The following is a 20,850-nucleotide window of genomic DNA, read 5'->3' as shown; positions in this document are numbered from 1 at the left end:
AAACTTTTTTTTCTGATGAAGATGAGAGTCCAATCTTTCATTTGGTAGTATGTGTGTTTCCATAGTCCAAACACAACATTTTCTGTGGACCTTGAAAGATCAGTCAAAATGCTTAAATCGGCTGGCTCCCACGGCATCCCTTTTCTGAAAACGTCTGGCAGTCAAAGAGCTAAACACCTTTCTTCCACTCACTATGTTTCTGTTTTTCATATTTTTTACATTCTATGTTTCATTGATTCCACCTTAGTCACAGTTGCTAGGTTGAAATCACTGCGGTTTGGTGTCTGGTTCTATTTCATGCAAATGTAATGTGACGATCATCAATTTTCCATGTCTCCCTCCATTGTCCTAAAGTTTGAACTGCATCTTTGCTATCCAGCACCGATCTGTCATTAATCTGCACCCATCCATACATTTTCAATTGTGCTTGTTCTCATTAGAGTCGGGGGTAAGTTGGAGAGTACCCCAGCTGACGGGGAGAGGTACAAAACACCATGACCCAGCCACCAGTCAATTGCAAGGCACATATACAGTCATTCACATTCACACCTAAAATTGCCTCTTTGATTAACCTCCTGCAAGGTATGTTTTTGGAAGGTGGGGAGATTCCGGCGTACCCGCAAAAAAACCCACACAAGTAGAGGGAAGACATGCAAATGCCACACAGGAAGATTTGAACCCTGAACCTCAAAACGTGCTAAACACACTTCCACTAAGCTACCCATGATTGTTGATTAAATTAGATAACATTTGTTATCCTTTACAAATAATCTCGTTACAATAGCCCTCAGGTTCATTCCCAATGAAACTGTTCTAATTGGTAAATTTTTGCTATATCATACATTAAACTACATTAAAATATTAATTTAGCTAATGCTCTAAGATAATTATAGTTGTTTGAGGTTCTGTAAACACACTGTTGGCTTATGGGGTTGGTTCAAGAAGGTTTTAGGGGGTCCTTCCCAGTTGAACAATTGTTTGGGATATGTAGACCCATCTGCTTATTTATTCTTTTGGTTCTGTTTCCATCTGCTGCAGCCCAAAAGTTTGCTTACCCTGCGTGATGGGCAACTCTCATTAACATACAGTCCTAAACTACAATGCACAACCTGTCACAGTCCTATCTGGACTGTTGATATAATTGGTCCTTCGTATTATACAACAAATCTGTCTTATTATCTTGATGCTGTTAAATCTCTTATAATCTCTTTTTGTTTTCAATCTGAGTTTTTCACTGTTCTACATGTTCTTTGTTCCACTCTGCCAGTTGGTTGCCACTTGACAATGTGGATCTTCTTTTGTTGTCGTGAATTTGTGTTCAATCTTCATATTTGAGTCCGCCTGCTTGCATATGAAACTGACTGACTGCCAATAAAATTCTGTTGATAGTGTATGCAGCATAAACTAATCAATTGATAGTATGCCATTCACATATTACAGCATAATATTAATTACAAGTTCGAAAATCTGATAGTCCAATCCAATCTATTGTTGTCTATTACTCTAATGATAGTCTTAATATACAATTAAACTGCCACGTGTTTTTCCATGTCCATTTGCAGCCTCAACTGATTTGTATCCTTTTGCTATGCTACACAGTAAATTCTGTAGAGTAACATTCATTTGCTCCCCAAAACATATAAAAACGTTCTATTTTAACTCTTTCACTGCCACTGACGTTAAAAGACATCAAGTAAAAACCTACGGAGGGCTGCCAATGACGTTAAAAGACGTCATCCAATTTTTAAATTTTTTTTTTTTGGAAACGGGTGCAGGCAAGCCTTCCGCAGCTGTGGTGAAAGTTTCAAGCAGGTCTATTGAGCCTAATGACTATTTTTGGCCCCTAGAGGGCAGCGATGACTCTCTTTTGACAAGATTGGGTGGGCGTCAGTAGAAGACGTGAGGCGGGGCTAGAGTGTTGAGGGGACAATGGCTGAAGACGCCATAATGGCGGCCGCTTGCAAGCAGCTCACGGTCGAGCCGTTTTTTTCAAAGACATCGACCAACGATAAAGAGCACATTGATGACGACGATGATCATCATCAATGATGATGATGGTGACTCCGAAGTTGACGGCGAAGTTGGAAGCGCTGACGCGGCGGCTATGACGACGTTATAAAGGTTCACGGGCTAGCGATGCTGACACCGGAAAACACGGAGCACAACGCTCAGGCGGACGTTCAATCGGACGACGAAGAGTGCCCCGAGTCCAATGTATATTCATCGGAGGAGTGGGTACAGTCTGCTACTTGCTATTCCCCGGAAAAAAAGGCAGTCAAGAAAGTGTAACGTCTGCACGCGAAACGGACAAAGCGAAAGTGAAACTAATCTGTTGTGCGAATCCTGGTCCCTCTCCTTGCACACAGGAGAGCGTTATAAAAAGAAAAACTGTATTTGAAACATCCACATAATTGTAAGTAGTACCACAGTTGCACACATTTGTAAATAGTTTGCGAAATTGTTTTGTCAAATTGTTACACTGTTGAATGGAAATAAACGTATTTTGCAAACTAAAAACACTTTTTCATTGTTGGTGAAAGCGTTTTACAGAAGTAAAGCACTATTTAGGTGTTTGTGGCATCATTCATGGACAAAAATAAGTGTACAATTCACTAGAGTGCATGAAATAACATCGTTTCACAAAAAACTCTTTTTCTCCGCTTTTTGTTTCAAAACAGAGCATTTCGGTGAAACTAACCATTTTCTATTGTTGATTACTGAAGAACGGAATAAGGTAAAAACAAACTTTTTTTTCTAATGAAAGATGAGAGTCCAATCTTTCATTTGGTAGTATGTGTGTTTCCATAGTCCAAACACAGCATTTTCTGTGGACCTTGAAAGATCAGTCAAAATGCTTAAATCAGCTGGCACTGGCGACAACCCGTTTCTGAAAACGTCTGGCAGTGAAAGAGTTAAATATTGCCATGGTCCCAAAAACGTATTTATGGTTTTTGTTTTTTTTATCCTAGAGCAGAAAAAGGCTTTGATGCAGCCTCTGAACTGAATACTTGAAGCAATGGTAGTACAAAAAACGGCCAACAGGTGGCAGCAGAGTATAAGAGATCAACCAGGGCTATGTTGCAAAAAGGCTCTTCTCCAGTGTTATAAACAGATTTGTGAATAATGATGAAACTTTAATAACTATTTTATTTTATTTTTTTACACTATTCTGTGGGCCTTGCAAAATCCGTCAAAATCCAGCAAACAAAAGGGGTTTGCTTCAGTGAACATGGCTGGGAGTGAATGAGTTAAATATCAAAACAATATCTAAATAGAGCAAATAAACATGACTTGATTTTATATCTTGCACTAGACACCATTCGAAGTAAATAAAGTTCTTGTGCAGTTCTTAGCTCAATAATTCCCCAAAGCAGGCAAAAGAACAATGATAATTGCAACCTGTAGAGCGCTGAAATAAAACCATTATGCATCCCAGGTCCAAATCCTATAAAACGACCACTATCTGCATGGCAAGTCTAGGGATAGACATAATCCCCGTCTAAGAGCTGTCCCACAAAATCCTAATTGCAGTGACTAGTTGTCATCTTATTTCTTCGAAATAACATGCAGTAGCTATTTTATCAGTGCGTGTGTGTAATGTGTGTCAGTGTGCTAATCCTTGACGACAAGATAGGCTCTAAAAACCAAAGCTGCATCCACCCCCACATATTTATATGCATTACAATAAAAGGCACTGGAAAGAAAATGCTTTCTGAAAAGATTGAAGACAAATTACACAGTGGTTGGAAAATAGAGAAGACACTATTCAGTCTGGCTGAATGTAACATTTTTACAACATAACAACCAAAACTGATACACTTTAAGAAAAAAAAACATTGATGGAATTCTATCTTAGAGAATTTACTGGTGTAGCTATGTGGGCGGAGCCAGAACATTTGTTTTTTTCAAGTTACCACTGCATTACCCCATTGAGGAGGTTTTGAGCCAATGGTACTACAGAGATGTCACGAGGCTGTTCTCGGCTTCCTGAGTCTGTACTATGAGCAGTGACTGCGCATTCATCTTGATAAAAAAAACAAGCATCCCTGCCCCCTGCGGTCATGTCCTGTTGGGGCTCTGGTAGTTAACGAGAGATGCGGGAAATACAGAATTGATTTCATGTCTTATCCCTGAGTCACTCGTGGCGGCGGTCTGTGGCAAGCAAACATGACTCAGTGCTGGCATGGCGTCAAGCTCATTCATGTGAAGCACACGCGCAAGCATGGAGACGCACGCGCACACACGTGCACACACCATCTGTCGTCAGTTACTGCTCTATGTGACCTCCTATATCCTTGTTAGCGATCAAAAGGGTGGGCTTGGGCAGACTTGGCTGACTCCCCCACCCTCTGTTTTGACTCAATATGCTAATGATGATGCAAAAAACAAAAAACAAGACTTGAATATTTCAGCTTTTTTTCATCTTTATGGTTATTCTTACACAGCCCTTTATTGATCAACAGTACTTTCCAAAAATATAAGACCACCATCATATGTCGTTTTCATTCACTTTAATGCAAATGCTTATTTATTAGCAAGCTATTTCCTGGTTAATGGAGGATGCTGAACAGATGGACAGTGCCATTATGATCGTCGGGAGTGGATGGTTCCATTTATGCCAAAGTGAGTGAAAGGGTGAAAGCAAGTTCCTCTATTCACATCGCATCCATCATCACCACAAATGAATATGTTGCACCTTGTCCCATGCACCACACATTCATCAAGTTTCACAGAAATCTGACGATTTTGCAACATCCTTCCAACTTTATGAGTCCTACTATGCACATCAAAATGACTGCTATGAAAAATAACAAAGCCAGGGTTGGCCTAAGAATTTCTTTTCACAAGGTAAAATGATCAAATATAATTTGGGCACAACGATTCTGAAAAATAATATATAAGATTATTTTTTGAAGCTCTTCTTCCCTTATATATTTTAAACAAAGTAATAAATTAATTGGTAATAAACACATTTTTGGTCTTATAGGTTAGTTTTAAGGCCTAGATACACTAATCCGACATTGGGAGTCGGACATGCGCCATCTGATCAGTGTATAAATTACTGTTGTGATGTCGGATTGAGTTGGAATACGTCGGGGAGGGCGTTTCCAGCCAATTCAACATAATGAATCGGCGTCTGGCGTCGGGGCATTTCATCATGTGATTGGCTGTTAGCTAGCAAATCAGCGCACGGGGCAAGAAGAGGAAGGGATGAACGCAGATTAACAGTACTCAACTGATTTTTCAGGACAGCACCCATGAATAAAGTCCTCATTGTATTTTGGAGGTCAGTAAATGACACAGCACAGTGACAGTTTGGGCGACTTCAAAGAAGGTGGCTTCAAAGCTGTTCATCGATGTGATAAATAGACATCGTTTACATTTAAATTTGTTTTTAAAAATAGTCGCCATTACTCCCGACATCCTCGGAGCATCCAAGTAAGCACAGCCAGGCGGTAGTAATTCAATCATAGCGGTGGACTTGAAAGGAAAAACTCCCACGTTTTGTTTGTCAATGACCGCATATTTAACAGCACGATCTATGTGTGAGCAGCACGGGTGTATGGCCCTTCCGTCCGATGGTCTCGAGGAAGCTCCTTCAGAAGCTGGAGGTCGGCACCGTGTCAAAAACGCGGAGGGCAGCACAGCCGAAGCTTTTTGGGTGAACCGACGATCGGGAGTAGCCAGGAGTCGACAGGGTCCAGGTAACGCCACAATGGAGAACATCCATACGTTTAGGAACGAGCAGGGGATGAAGGGGAAGATGACTTTGTCTCTTTGGTTCAACAGAGACCGGCATTGTAGGATATTACCGTTAAAAGGTATGAAAGCCAAACTATGACATGACATGGCGATGCCACTGGAAATAGCAGGTATTTCAAATATAATATTGATACATAACTATATTTAAATATATTTTAGACATAGTTATGTATTAATATTATATTTGAAAGAAGAAGGGGTTGGCTGCTAGAAGGAAGCGTTGGCTGCTATCGCGAGATGCTGTGACTATTGCGAGACCTACAACGAGACCGGGAATACCCAACATGGCGGCGCCCTGCTGCTAAGATAGAACTAGCTCTATTATGCTAAACCAAATCCGAATTTAACCACCATATAACTTGGCTTTTCTCTTCTCTCTTTCATCCAGAAGATTTGGAATACCACCCAGCGTGGAGGACCTTGAACGTTTCATTGACGGATATTTTTACAGCTGCGCGATGGAGGATCCTTCCTTCGAGAAACCTTCTAAGAAGAGAAAAAAATGACTTAGCGACGGACACAGACGTTCTAACCACTACGGACGTTTCGGTCAGTATGCTGGACTTCATAAATAAAAAACTAGATGTCCTCTGCCTCATCCGCGAGGACGTTAAAGAATTAAAGGTAAGCTTGGAATTCGTCGGCCAACAGGTAAGTGACCTCCAAAGACCTCCAACAACGCACTTCACTCGCGGCTGTTTCAGCCGAGTTGGAAACGATTAAAAAGGAGAATAAAACGCTTTTGGATGTCCAATCCCGTAGCATGCGGGAGAATTTAATATTCTCAGGCATATCCGAGAATACCTCTGACAATCCAGAAGTCGAGATAAAAGATTTTATGACGACGTCGTTAAAAATTCCTCAGGAGACGGTAAATAATATCTCTTTTCACCGGGTACATCGGCTTGGAGCCCGTAGGGGCAACAAACCCCGTCCTATTATCGCTAAGTTTGAGCATTTTAAACAGAAATAATTTGTTAAAAGTAAAGGACGGGAGCTTAAAGGGACCTCTTTCGGAATGAATGACCAATTCCCAAGAGAGATTAATGAGCGGCGAAAGGTACTGTTTCCTATAATGAGATAAAATAGGCAGGAGGGTAAACAGACTGCGATAGTCGTTGATAAGCTATAAATCAATGGCCAACTATTCCAGAACCCCAACTCCACTCCCTGGCTGTTCTAATTGGCATTGGTGGAACTAAACTTTGTTTGATTATTAGATGTATACATATACTGTATATGTGGTTATAAAATTTAAAATATGAATAGTCATTATGTTTAGGCTATATTACAAATATAATATTAATACATAACTATATCTAAAATATATTTAAACAAAAAATCTCACTTAGGTTACCAGTTACTGGTGTATTGTTATATGTTTAATCCCCCGCTAATTTCCTTCACTTTCACCTCCCCCCCGTTTTTTCGCTGTTATATTTACCTAAACGTTACCTCATATTTTACACAAATTACATAAACCCCCTAACCACTTTGATTCAATCCTATAACATGCCAATATTAACAAATAGCCTATACAGATATATATACAGGACTGAGTCTTTATTGTTTGTATGCATAAATTAGTTCTGGTTTCCTGAAATGTTTGTGGCGCTCACTCACAGGCAAAAAGAATAAAAAATGTAGACCATCTCTTAAAATTAAAAGCAGATATTTGTCTCCTACAAGAAACCCACCTACAAAAATCTGATGAAAAATTACTTATTGATAAGAATTTTAGTCAAGCGTACTCTGCCCCTTATAATAGTAGACAAAGAGGAGTCTGTATACTCATACATAAGAATTTATTCTTTACTCTAAATAATACAATAACAGACCCAGAGGGCAGATACATTATTATTCAGGTGACTATATTTAATAAAATATATACATTTGGTAATTTATATGCCCCTAATAATGATGATCTGGCCTTTTTCCATGAATTTTTCTCTCAGCTGTGTTTGAGTTAGCAGCGAACTCTACTATTATTATTGGAGGATACTTTAACACAGTCTTAATTCCATTAATAGATCATTCTAATAATACAACATGTATAAGGCGATTACAATCTACTAAAGTAATAGGGGAATATATGGATGATTTTGGCTTCGTCGACAGCTGGAGACTTAAAAACCCAACTAAGAAGGAATTTACCTTCTTTTCCGCTGTGCACCGGTCTTTTTCAAGAATTGATTTTCTTCTTACAAATAACTCTATTGCTGATAAAACTGTTACAAAAATACATCCTATTATTATAAGCGACCATACACCAGTCTCCCTTACCCTACAAGTTGATTATACCTTTACCAAGCTTTCTACGACAACAACAAAAAAACTTTAAAAAATATATAAGTTACTTTCATATACTGATAAAATGTCTTTACCCATCTCGAAATGGGAGACAGACTTGTCTATAGCTCGGGAATCTGACTTTTGGATTCAAGTTTGTGAAAACGTATTTGTACAACTTATCCAATATAAAATTATTCATAGAACATACATTACTCAATATATGATGAAGAAAATGGGACTCTATTATTATTAATTATTTGCTTTTATCAATTATTAATATTTTGGGGGCGGCTGGGGCTGGGTTGTGGTGGGTGGCCGGGGGTCCTGGGGAAAGCGGAGGCTGTGGGTCGGTGGGGTGCCTGGCGGGCCTGCCGTGCCCCGTCCTGCTGCGTTGGGTAGGGGGCGCGGGCCGTGTTGGGGTGGGAGGCGCTCCTGGCTGCTGGGTTTGCTCTCCGACCGGTGGCCCCTGCGGGGCCCGGGGGTTGTCCCTTGGCGCTGCCGTGGCCTGAGAGGCCCTGGGGGGTTGTGCGTGCTCTGTCCTGGCAGAGGTCGACGTTTCCCCTCTTTGGTGGAGGTTTTCATGCATGCCAGATCCACCACACCAGCATCTAACGAAATTCAAACACAATCTGCTTCTTCCTCAGGTCGTTGAATCGGTGGAAGCTGATGTCTGTAGATCTCACTCTGCTTCATCTATCCTTCCTTCCTTTCTTCAGTCTCTCCTTTGGTCTCTTGAGGTCTCCCTAATTTGTTGGAATATAGATGTTTCTGGGGTTGGTGAAAGACTCTGGTTGGTAACCCGTGGGTAGTAGGCGATGTCTGGTCGGTGCTGGATTTCACTTTCCTTTCTTTGATCCTTCCTCGGGTCTCCTGACAACCTCACGATTCTAGCTGGATTCTGAAGTATTCGGTTTAGGTGAACGGTATGGGATTTTTAATAGGCTTTAGGTGAACTAATGAGTACAAACTCACACGCACGCACACATGTACATCACGCACATACAAAATAAAAATTTATTTAAAAAAAAAGAAAAAAAAAAAAAAAGAGAGCAATGATGATGACAAGTCGAATCGGTAAAATTACCGAATGAACAATACTGAGCTCTCAAAAAAAAAATAAAAAAGGATATAGCAGGTAAGATTTACTTTTATATACGGAGGGTTTCATTCAAATCGGAGGACATCGTGAAAGAAACGGTAACCACTGGTATGCAATGTTTAAGGTTTTATATCCCGCCAGGTTTTCGGTTGCCTTTAGGAATAATGACTACCGCCGCCGATGGTATGGAGCGGAATTACTTCCCGCGCATGCGGTGAATGTACATAAGAGTCGGGGTCGGTGGGGTGTGTATTAACGTCATTTTTCTAGCGACGTGTCGAAATCTGACACTATGTAAATAAATATATAAAACATACTGTACATAAGTATACCAGACTACCAAAATGAAGTAGTTTTTTTTTATCCCAAATTGCAGCCTTTGCGATTTGAAAATTGCATTCTACTATAGTCTGATGTCGACTAGAATTCCATTAATTAATCAGCCCTAAATATAATAGATTACTTTTCTACAATCTTATAGTAAGATGTGTCCTTCTGTATATAATAGATTCTTATACAGTTTTACATTAGTGTCCCACTTCCTTTGACAGCACAGATGGACGACCCAATTACTGCCAAACAATGATTTAATGCTACCGTCTAACAAAAGATGCAAATGCAATTTTAATGCAAATAATCAGAACACTTATTAAATAAAATACATTTAACGTTTCAATGATACATAGTAGTATTTCAGCAAAAGATACAAAAATAAAAACAATAATGTAAACATGCACAACATCTAACATGTTTGTGGTTGATTTATGTAAAACAAAACAGATGGAAATACATTTGTATTTTCTTTTCATTTGTGTACTGAGCAAACTTCTTTTGAGAGGCAATATGGCCATGACATCGCTCACAACTACTGCTGAAGTGCAAACAACAACACTAGGGACTGTCCTCAAGGAGTTCCCCCACGTTCAAGCAATCACAACAGGAAACACACAATGGGAAAAAACAGGAGCAACATGAGAGTGGGCTCTCGCAGCAGAGTAGCCTTGTACGCAATCACTGAAAAACTGACTCACAAGTACAGTTTTCATTGAGACACTCTTGCAAAGTGGAAACTAAAGTCCCGTGTGACAAAAAGCTCAAGGTAAACTGAGTGACTTCTGCGGTTCCATCTGACCGGACAATGAGCACCATCTACTGCTTATCTTGTACATGTGAGACATTCACAGATCCGTAGTTATTCTCAATACATCCAATCTTGTTATACATATTAGCATAAGCTTCCACGACAATTATTTGGCCACTTTGTGACAAACCACTTTTATTTGTTTGTAGTAAATGTTCAATGGCTCTCAGTCATTATCAGTAGTAAGACAAATGCCTTTAAAAGGTCGTACACTTTTGAAATTGAAAAGGCCAGGAGTCTCAAACGTAATCATGTGTAAATACTGCACAAGACTTGTGAGACAGGGCTTGACATTTTTGTCCAATCAAACTCTATAATAATAATGGTTTCTTCAATGATTGGGGCGTGACAGTGGTGTGGTAAGAGGTGAATTAAGTTGGATAAGTCCCCAATCAAGGTTCAGGTATCAAACACACAAAAATGAAAAGTGTAAAACTTACCCCATTACATTTATCGGTTAATTTATTGCAACTTAGGGGCATTGAGTATTTTTAATTTGCACAGGAGCACAAAGTGAAATGTTTTTCACGGGGTCCCAAAAACTTGTTGGTGCCCCTACATGATTTAAACAGCACGGTTACATCAACCGGTCCCACACAACTATTTTATTTAAATTGGATTAATGTTAGATGACTAAAATTTAGCTAATGTTCTTAATTTAATACTACATTACATAGTTGTGTTGAATTTACACAGTGCTCTTATGTTGAATTTACTCAACATAACTATGTTGAGTTTAACTGTGCAAATTGAAAATACTCTAGTACCCCTAAATTGCAATAAATTCATTGATAAATGTAATGGGGTTTGACCCAACTTTCTGGGTTGTTTTATACAAAATGATCCAATTTTTTGGACCCAAGTAAAGGACCTGACCATTATTTATGAGTTATTTTACACTAAAAGACCAATTTCTTGACTCAAAGTTGGGTCAAATTGATCCAAGTAGAGGATCGGTCCATTTTTACCCATAGTTGGGTTATTTTTTACACAACTCTTTTAAGAATGATATGCACCGCCATCCAACACTCTAAAAAAGGTTGGGACCAAAATACCCCAACTATGGGTCAAAAATGGACCGATCCTGTACTAGGGTCAATTTTGGGTTATTTTTTTACACAACTCTTTTTAGAGTGATGTGCACCGCCATCCAACACTAAAAAAGGTTGGGTCAAAAATAACTCAACTATGGGTCAAAATAGGACTGATCCTCTACTTGGGTTCGATTTGACCCAACTTTGAGTCAAGAAATGGATCTTTCAGTGTAAAACAACTCATAAATATTAGTCAGTTCCTTTATTTGCGTTAAAAAATTGGCTCATTTTGTATTAAAAAACCCAGAAAGTTGGGTCAAATTGACCCATAAAGTGGATCGGTCCATTTTCAATCCATAATTGGGTTACTTTTGACCCAACTGGTTTTAAAGTGAATAGTTTAAGTAATTAACTAAGCTACTACTGCTTATTTTGCTGCATGGATTTTTAAAAATTATTTCATTAGATAATATATTTTTTAATTTATTTAGGTACATGTTAAATATCGCAATAATATCGATATCTCTATATTCAGCAACTATATTGCATATCGCATGATTTTCCAATATCGTGCAGCCCTAGTTCTCACTTAGTACAATAAATAATACTATTTAATAATATACAGAATATATAATAATATATATATATATATATATAATAATAACATATATAATATAATAATATCTAATAATACTTAGTTGAGCAGTTAATAAATTGCATAGACAACAAAAAACACAATTTCAGCTATCTGGCAGACGCAGCCACTAAGTCAACAGAATTGCTTGGAGTCTTTTCTGGACATGTCATGTTTGCCATTTGACTTGTCATAAGGGATACTGCTGCATAGGCCCAAAAAATGTGCATGCCAGTCATGTCCTCCAGACTGCTCAAACAGCAATGGCAGAAACGGGATCTCCAAAAAAAATGACCGTGGAGGGTGCCTTGGCTTTCAAGTTTAATTCTTTCAGTGAGCGTGTTTGCAACTTAAAACACTCATATTTCAAATCGTCTTTCCCCTTTAAACTAAATGGAAGCACAATTAATCTGTTCTAGCCACTCATAAAACTACAGCCAAATTAAAAAAAAAGTTTTTTTAATACTTAAGAGTAAAATGTACAGCAATAACCATTAAATACAATGAAAAGATATGAACCGTTTGTGCATCATGATTTCCTGCATTTATTGAATGTGTCCTTCAGATGCGCACACCTCGGCCACCAGTGGGCACTCTAATGCATGCATGCATACTGTATATTAGCAAAGAAGATGTTCATAACTGCTCAGTAAGATGAAGTCATGAGTTGTTGTTGTTTTTTTGTGCAAAGAATAAAGAATGTTCAGTATGCCTAATCTGTTAATCATTAATATTGCTTCATCAAACAGAGCAAGCCATCTTCAACACTGGTCAATTAGTTGCTGACAATATTGAAATGATCAGGAGGCGAAAGAGAAAAAGTTGGTGTCATTTCCATTTAAAAGAAAAGAGAAAAGTGATCATGGTTGGATTTTCCAACACTGTATTGTATTTTAAATCCACCATTTCAGATCTTTTTCAGTAAGAGTCTCAGGCAACATTATTCTAATGACTATGAAGGACCAAAACTGCAAAAATAAATTAATACAAGTTCAAATAAAACTTAATATAAAATATATTATTTAAAAAATAAATTAAAAAATATATATAAATGGAAAATATATATATATATATACACATAAATAAATAAAAGTAAATATGAATACAAAAAAAACAAGATCCAGAAATGTAAAATAAATAGAAAATAAATGTGGAAATAAATACAAAAATTAGTACATAATTATAATTAAACATCAATCAATAACTTAAAATGCTTTACTCTCATATTTATTTATTTAGTTCATGCTGCAGACATTGTCAGCATGAAATGCAGAAGGCAATGTTATTTAAATGGGGGGTGGTCCATAAAAAACAAAGAGATGTAATACTAGCTATAAATTGCAAAACTGTATTGATGAAATTATACAAAGATATATGATAAGGATGACATGCTAATGATATTAAATTCTAGGTTACATCAGTTGTGTGTCTTTCAGCTCACAATCTATCTTCATTTGGGACATACAGAAAATGCTATAGACATTTTACATTGTTTATGCATCACGGAAATGAAATTACCGACACCGCTGAGCCAGAATCAGCTAAGCTGTGGGCTATAATAAGAAGCCTCAGGCACTCAGAAGTGATTAAAGATAAGAAGTTGGGATAGAAAATTGTTATCCGAAGTACTTGGCAAATTAAATAATTTCATAATTTACATGGTTATGATTAAATCCCCAAATGTTCCACAGGCCTCGTTCCATACCAGATTTTCAGAACAAATCCAGTCGGACCCACCTTTGTAAACCACAAACAGAACCTATAGATTCAAGAGGAACCCACGTGGTTACGTGTGTTTTCATTTATGAGGATGTTCAACCTCTGCAGATGTGCTTAAAATCCTCATGGCTACCACACAGGCAACCTTCTGACAAGCGGCCTGTAAACATGTTGAAGGACATCTTAAAAATGCACGGCACACACAAGCACGTCATGGGACCTTAACCCCCGACAAAATTGAAAGCTGTAAAGATCATCAAGGACAGTCAAGCAACCTGCACTCTACTCTCTCTTTCCATCTGGAAAAGCATACCTGAGCACTAAATCATACGCTACAACATCTTCGTTCTAACTAATGTACAGACGTTGCTTACATTATGTTTTACTTTCATTAATATCAAGGCAACTGCAAATAAAATACAAAACACGGACTCAAAGTGGGTCTGAATTGGCTAAACAGAATAAATCTAAATAAAATCATCATGAAATTACATTGCACTTCGAGAGCTATACCTTGTCCCTTAATTAGCACACGCTAGTAATCTAATTAACTAATGACTGCCATGGTGGGAGGGATTTTAATCAGAGTCACATTAAACCCAGACTACAGACTACAAGGTTAGCCAGATTAGCGTAGGATTATATCCATCTGCGCTGCCACTGTTGAGGAACAGAAGTCAGTGGGGGAGGGAGGGGACAAAATATGTTGAACAACATCTCCTCATTCAAATTGTGGTGGAAGAGCTTGCTACAGTACCCCACATGCATGATGCATAGATGTATTTACAGTTGCCTGTTTGATTCTTAGATTTAAAAGGAACCTCGAGTGTAATGACAAGTTTGCTCTACAGTATATTACTTATTTGGTTGTTACTAACATAACGATGAGATTCATTTTTCAAAAATCATTTCCAGTTTAGTAAGAAATGTTATTTGGATGTACACTGCCATTGTTTTTATTTTTTGTTTTTGTTTTTGCCATTGTTATTTATGTTGCAACGCATTCAATGCGTAGTGACGTAGAATGGCGGCAGGCTGTCTGCAGATCAATGTGAAACGCCAATAAGGACAGCAAGGTAAGCCTCCGTAGCAGCGTTCCTAAAGGGACCATCAAAACTCTTGAATGCATCTGCTAAATGACGAGAGCACAGCGTGGGGGAGGATGACTCTCCCGTTCGCATGTTGTTTCTTTAGGAACGCTACGAGGCTTTACCTTGCTTTTTTAAACGCATTTCACATTGCTTGGAGGACACTATGCACTGAATGCGTTGCGACGTAACATTTCATCCAAAAATAAAAGTTTATACAAAGTGTATTAGACTGGAAATTAGTTTTGAAAAATGAATCTCATAGTTATGTGAGTAGTAACAACCAAATAAATAATAAAGAGCAAACGTGTCATTACAATTGGGGTTCCTTTTAACATCATTGGTGCATATAAGACTAATGAATTTCATTTATCGTTTCTGTGCTAGCAGAAAGAAAAAAGTAGCACCTGCTAAATAGTCAATGTTGCACACATATGCCAATAAGCTATTGTTGTTTTGTGTTGTTGTGCCATCATATCATATAGTCCACAAAAACATCAATACAAAAATGTAATGTGCTGTGATGATGACAGAACTGTAAGTACATAATATACACTGTAGTCTACATACAGGGCTCAACACTAACTTTTATACTGCTAGTACAGTCCTGTTCACTGTTATTGGCACCCCTTCATTTTTTGCATGATCTCTACAATATCTTTGGAAATAAATGAAAAATGTACCAAATTTATATTATCAGGACCTTTTAATTGGATGTCCAAAGTAATTCCACAAAGGAAATTGTTTTTCAACTGGCATAATGTAATTCCAAAGAAGAAATAGAAAACATAGCATGTGCAGCAATAATGGCACCCCTCGTTGCTATTTGGTTGCACACCCTTTGGCAGTGACGGCCGCTTCCAAACGTTTCTTGTAGCCATCTCTAAGCTTTTTGCACTTCTCCGCTGGTATTTCCCCCCACTCTTCCTTTGTAAATTGTTCAAGCTCTTGAATGTTTGCAGGTTTCTTTTCCCAATGGCACATTTCAGCTCATATAAAAGATTTTCAATCGGATTGAGATCAGGAGTCTGATCATTTTAAAACAGCATTTTTTGCTTTGTAACCATTCCTTTGTGCTTTTGGATGTGTGCTTTGGGCCTTTGTCTCGCTGGAGGACCCATGACCTTTGACTCAAACCAAGTTGTCTAAAACTTGGTAGGATAGGACATGTCCCACTAGAACGTTTTCTCTGATTTCATGATTCCTGTGATACGATCAAGGCCTCCAATAGCAGATGTAGCAAAGCAGCCCCACAGAATTATGGACCCTCCATCATGCTTAACTGTAGGGAGGGTGTTATTTTCCTTGGAAGCTTATTGTCTGTAAACAAACTGGTGGCGTGCATTGCCGAAAAGCTCTCTTTTTGTTTAATCTGTGCACAGAACATTTTCCCAAAAGAATTGTGGTTTGTCCAGGTACTTGTTGGCAAAGGTTAGCCATTCTTTTTTATGTCTGTCTCAGGAATGGTCTTCACCCATGAAGCCCTGTTTTTGGTTTAGTGTGTGGCGTAAGATACTTCTTGAAACCATGATCCCAGACTGTTCCAGGTTGTCTTTCAGGTCTTTGGATGTTTAATGTGGTGTTTTTTTTTCCACCATTCGCACCAACCGTCAAAGACTTCTGACATCAATTTCTGTCTTCCCCCCACGTCCATGGAGATTCTTGGTAGTTCCATGCTGGTCAAGCTTCTTAATAACATTACGCACTGCTGAAACAGGGCTACCAAAATCTTTGGAGATGGCTCTATACCCTTTGGAGGTCTTGTGTTTGTGAATAATTGCACTTCTGATGTCCTCAGACAGCTCCTTTGTTTACACGATTGTGACAAAGGAAAAGGGGATAAAAGGTGGCTTTTTAAAACATCAACGTCATCATTCATTGGTTAATTCATGGCAATTGGGCACAGACAATTTAAAAAAGGGAATTCTCATTTGTGATTTACCAAAGGTGAGTCACAATGTGTTTCCATACTGATTTACAGGAAAGGGGGCCAATACCAGTGTCAGAGCACATTTTAAGTTTTATATTAGTTCCACCCATTGTTTATTGTTTTAAATAGTTTTTTAAACATTTGGTCTTTTGGATAAAACACAAGTTCTCCATAAAAAAATAAAATGTTTTACTTGATTATTTTTTTTAAAAGATATTCTACATTATGTACTTTACCTTCATGGGTGCCAATAATGGTGAGCAGGACTGTAACTTTCTCAATTTGTTGAACCAGCACATGATTTGATTGCACCCATTTTTGGGGGGTGGTACAGTAAGATCATGCTTGCTGATGAATAGTTGTCTTATTTTCATATTAAGATTGTGCCAACCTGTAAGTATTTTATTTTATTTATTTTGGCATTGCGTTGGATGTCAGATTTTTTAAAATCTATTTTTCATTATTATTATTATTATTATTATTATTATTAGTAGAAGTAGTAATAGTAGTATTACACATTATTATTATTATTATTTTTGGGGGTGAGGGGTAACACCTGTAATACTTGTTCTATAGAGTACAATTTATTTGTTTCTACTTCTCGGATAAGTATGTTACTGTTATTTTCAGAGATTCTCTCTGCCCTCTTTGCCATGATTGTTGATTACTTAAAGGGATTACTGCTACTATAAATGCTCAATTGGACCATGTTCACACATTTGAAAAAATACTTATTTTTTTATTTGCGCCCACACACTCTAAATTTTAGCTGTACGAACAAATGTAGAACATGTGCTACACATGAATTGATGAATTAGGTTTCTTTGGCATTGTTACTTTAATGACTTTGTTCTTTGAACTGTGCTTTTTATACTTTGTTCATTACACCCTACCCCATGTTTGCCTTTTTTGTTCTTTTGAAAAAAAAAAATATATATTTTCTAATTACTGCTGCTCATCGGTCTTAACTTCGTGTTTTGGAGCCACCTTTTCCCTCCTCACTCAACATGCGTTTTGCGACAACTTCACTAGACTTCATTTCAGCCAGCATAAAATAATGGGTTATTTTGCTTTGGCTTTTTTGTAACTCTTTGAAATATTGCTTTCTAAAAGAAGGGAGTGACAGAATTCAAAAGGTATGAGTATTTTTGTCCAGCATCTAAGTTTGGCAGTGCCGCTGTAGATGATTATGACGCAAGGATGGGTGGACGATGCCAGTTTGGACAGACAGACAGACAGACAGACAGATAGACAGATAGATAGATAGATAGATAGATAGATAGATAGATAGAAAGAAAATGGATAATGAATGGATGGTTGGTGATGGATTTTAGTTGAATGGGATATATATACAGTAAATCTATTGATGGATGGGCAGGTAGATTGATGAATAGCTTGATAAACAACAAAAACAAACATGCAATCATTATTGTGATATAGATTAAGGGGGTGAGTTATGTTGCAATGTGTCAGATAATCCTGTCATTTTTTTCCACAAAGGATTTGTTTCCTGTCAAAACAACTGGTAACCACCAGCTGTCTCAAATGGGAAAAGTCACATCCTTAGTGCTCTCTCTCTCACACACACTAATACACAATTAGCAACTAGTTCCAAACCATTCATTTAGAAATGACTATGGTCATCAATAGGACTATCCAAAATGATGTGCAGGTTTATATTCACAAGTGAGAAATTGTGGCAACTGTATGACACAGATAATAAAGCACCAAATTAATTCTGTATTAACAGTGGATAATGTATTCATGTATTTTCATTTTCTGCAAAATCATATGTAACAATACGGCAATAATAGCAACATTTCTGAGTTATGACTAACAGTGCCAAGCATATCCATAGTGGGATTGTTGATTTTACGGCACTACTGTAGTGGAAAAGGATGTGAGGCAATAAACGCGCACGCACACACACACACACTTACGCATGCACGCACGCACACACACACACACACACACACACACACACACACACACACACACACACACACACACACACGCACACACACACGCACACACACACAAAATAAGGAAAATAAGATAACATTAAACCTACCGCGAGTGAGTCACCTGCGTACGTATTTGTCTTCAACTGAGCGGAGGTACAAATGGCGTCATTAATGGCAGATAATAGGTCGGTCACGGTCGGGGCGATATCAAGCCCTCGATGTGTGCTCCCCTGTAAATAAACCAGCAAAAACCCGCGTAGTCGTAATGCCGGAGCAAGACTCCCACGCCCCGGTCATGGCCGGGTATTTTCATGTCCTTGTCAATAAAGGAGTGGCGATAGTGCGAGCCCCAATGTCTCCCGAGTGCCTACCGGCAAAGGCTACAGCTTGACGTCTGGGTCGCCTCTCTGGCACTAGTCTCCTCCCGTCGAGGGTAGGATGATGAATTATTCATGAGAGGGGTGTGGCCAATACGCTCACGCGCGCGTGTCGGCTCACTACACTACACTACAGTATTTCCAACAACAAATTCGGTGGCCTGAAGTGTCAAGCAGCAACTATCAGGGGGACCCCTTGTGGTCAAAGTAGGGCATAGCGACTGATTTGTTTTAGTACAAATGACCCTCATATTTACGACGGTAGCGACGTAAAACAAATGTAAACTCACGCGCCGTAGTCTACGCCAACACAGTTGTAAAGTCATAATCAGAGTTAATGTTTGTCTGAAAGCTAGGTCATAGATGTAAAACAAACCCTAACACCAAAGGAAGGTCATAAATTGATCACTAAAAATTAATCTTTTGTGCGAAAGAAGAAAATGACAAATGTTAGATTTTATGCTGAGGGGCGGGGGCTCAAAAACACTGGGGGTTAATACTATTATTACTACTACTGTTGTTGAACATTTACTGTAAATGTTGCCTTTTGCATGAAATGTAACTCCATATTTACAGTAACTGCACACACACAACATTAAAGACACAATGAAGTAACTCCAAAATGAAAATCATGGCAGGCTCATGATGAAATAATACTTCCTGGTAAGCACAAATCATAAATATAAAGTGTTTTATGTATGACATTGTGATCTCTTATTTATCCCGGTTTATATATATATATATATATATATATATATATATATATATATATATATATATATATCCAGAATCTGAATCCAAACTAAATGCGCACATTTCAAATTGTGTTGATACAGCTGAAAAGTAAACTGGGTCAAATGGTCACGGACTCAAGCAACCATCAAATATTTGTTCAGGCAGACCACTCAGTCACGTTAACTGAGATATGAAGAGGCATACTTTGAAATGGCAAGACTGTAGAAGTTGTTTTACCAGTTTCATTAATTGCAAGGCAAGCATTGTCTATAAGATTACTTTGCTCATATTGATCACTAGTACTGTATTACGTTGCGCCACTCTTTACCCACACCTGTCACATTCCTCTCACGTTCCCCATGCTTTTGTCCTGCTGTGCACTATTTATGCTTAGGAGTCTCCATGCAACTTCTTATTGTATGCTTATCTTGAACTCCACAGTCTGTGTCTGCCATTTTTTTCTGGGCTGCTGCTTATACATAGCATTTCAAGATCCCAACCAAGCGTTGTAGCGCCATTGTGTTCAATTAGATGCTTAGGTATCTGGCCATTTTATTGAGAGTACCTCAGTCTTCAGAGGCTAAGTAGTAGGACAGCGATCTTTGTTAAATTTGTCTCTGTCATGTCTGGGAAGATCTGGCTTTGGTTGAGGGCCCTGAGTGGGTTCCCGCCCTTCCGCGGGTTGACCAATCGGGCCCTCAGCCACTTGTGCCTGGCCCCAGGTGTGGCTAGTTACCCAATTAGTGTGGGTGCATTTAGTTCCCGGGTGGTGATCAGTCCGTGTGGGATCATTGCAGCTTGTCACGGTCACCCCTGGAGTCTTGTCTGTCACTTTGATTTTGTATCTGGTCAGGTCCTTGTTTATTTAACACTAACCAGTACCCTGGTTAGTGTTTTTCTGTACAATAAAGTACGTCAGTCCAACCCGCACTCCTGCCGTGGTTCTCCTGCCTCCCTGCACTTTGGGTCCTCTACTCCACACGCCAACAGACACCACGCCGCTCTGTGACCACACCGTGACAGTCTCAAACGCTTTGAGGGTGGAACTGGTACACGTCAATGGGATAAATCCGA

General features: G+C 38.6%; 1 protein-coding gene across 1 annotated transcript in view; it reads right to left on the bottom strand.

Annotated features, from left to right (window-relative positions):
• The window catches only part of tanc2a (tetratricopeptide repeat, ankyrin repeat and coiled-coil containing 2a), a 59,788-nt gene extending 40,693 nt beyond the window's left edge, over window positions 1–19,095 (bottom strand). Inside the window, exon 1 of the mRNA XM_077557590.1 lies at window positions 18,772–19,095. The gene's annotated coding sequence lies outside the window, so the exon portion shown is untranslated. The remainder of the gene's footprint in view (window positions 1–18,771) is intronic.
• Window positions 19,096–20,850: the final 1,755 nt, after the last annotated feature.

Source organism: Vanacampus margaritifer, chromosome 2 (genome assembly GCF_051991255.1).
Source record: "Vanacampus margaritifer isolate UIUO_Vmar chromosome 2, RoL_Vmar_1.0, whole genome shotgun sequence".
NCBI classification, from domain to species: Eukaryota; Metazoa; Chordata; class Actinopteri; order Syngnathiformes; family Syngnathidae; genus Vanacampus; species Vanacampus margaritifer.
Note: the sequence above shows the minus strand (reverse complement) of the source record. Positions and strands in the feature narration are given on the sequence as shown.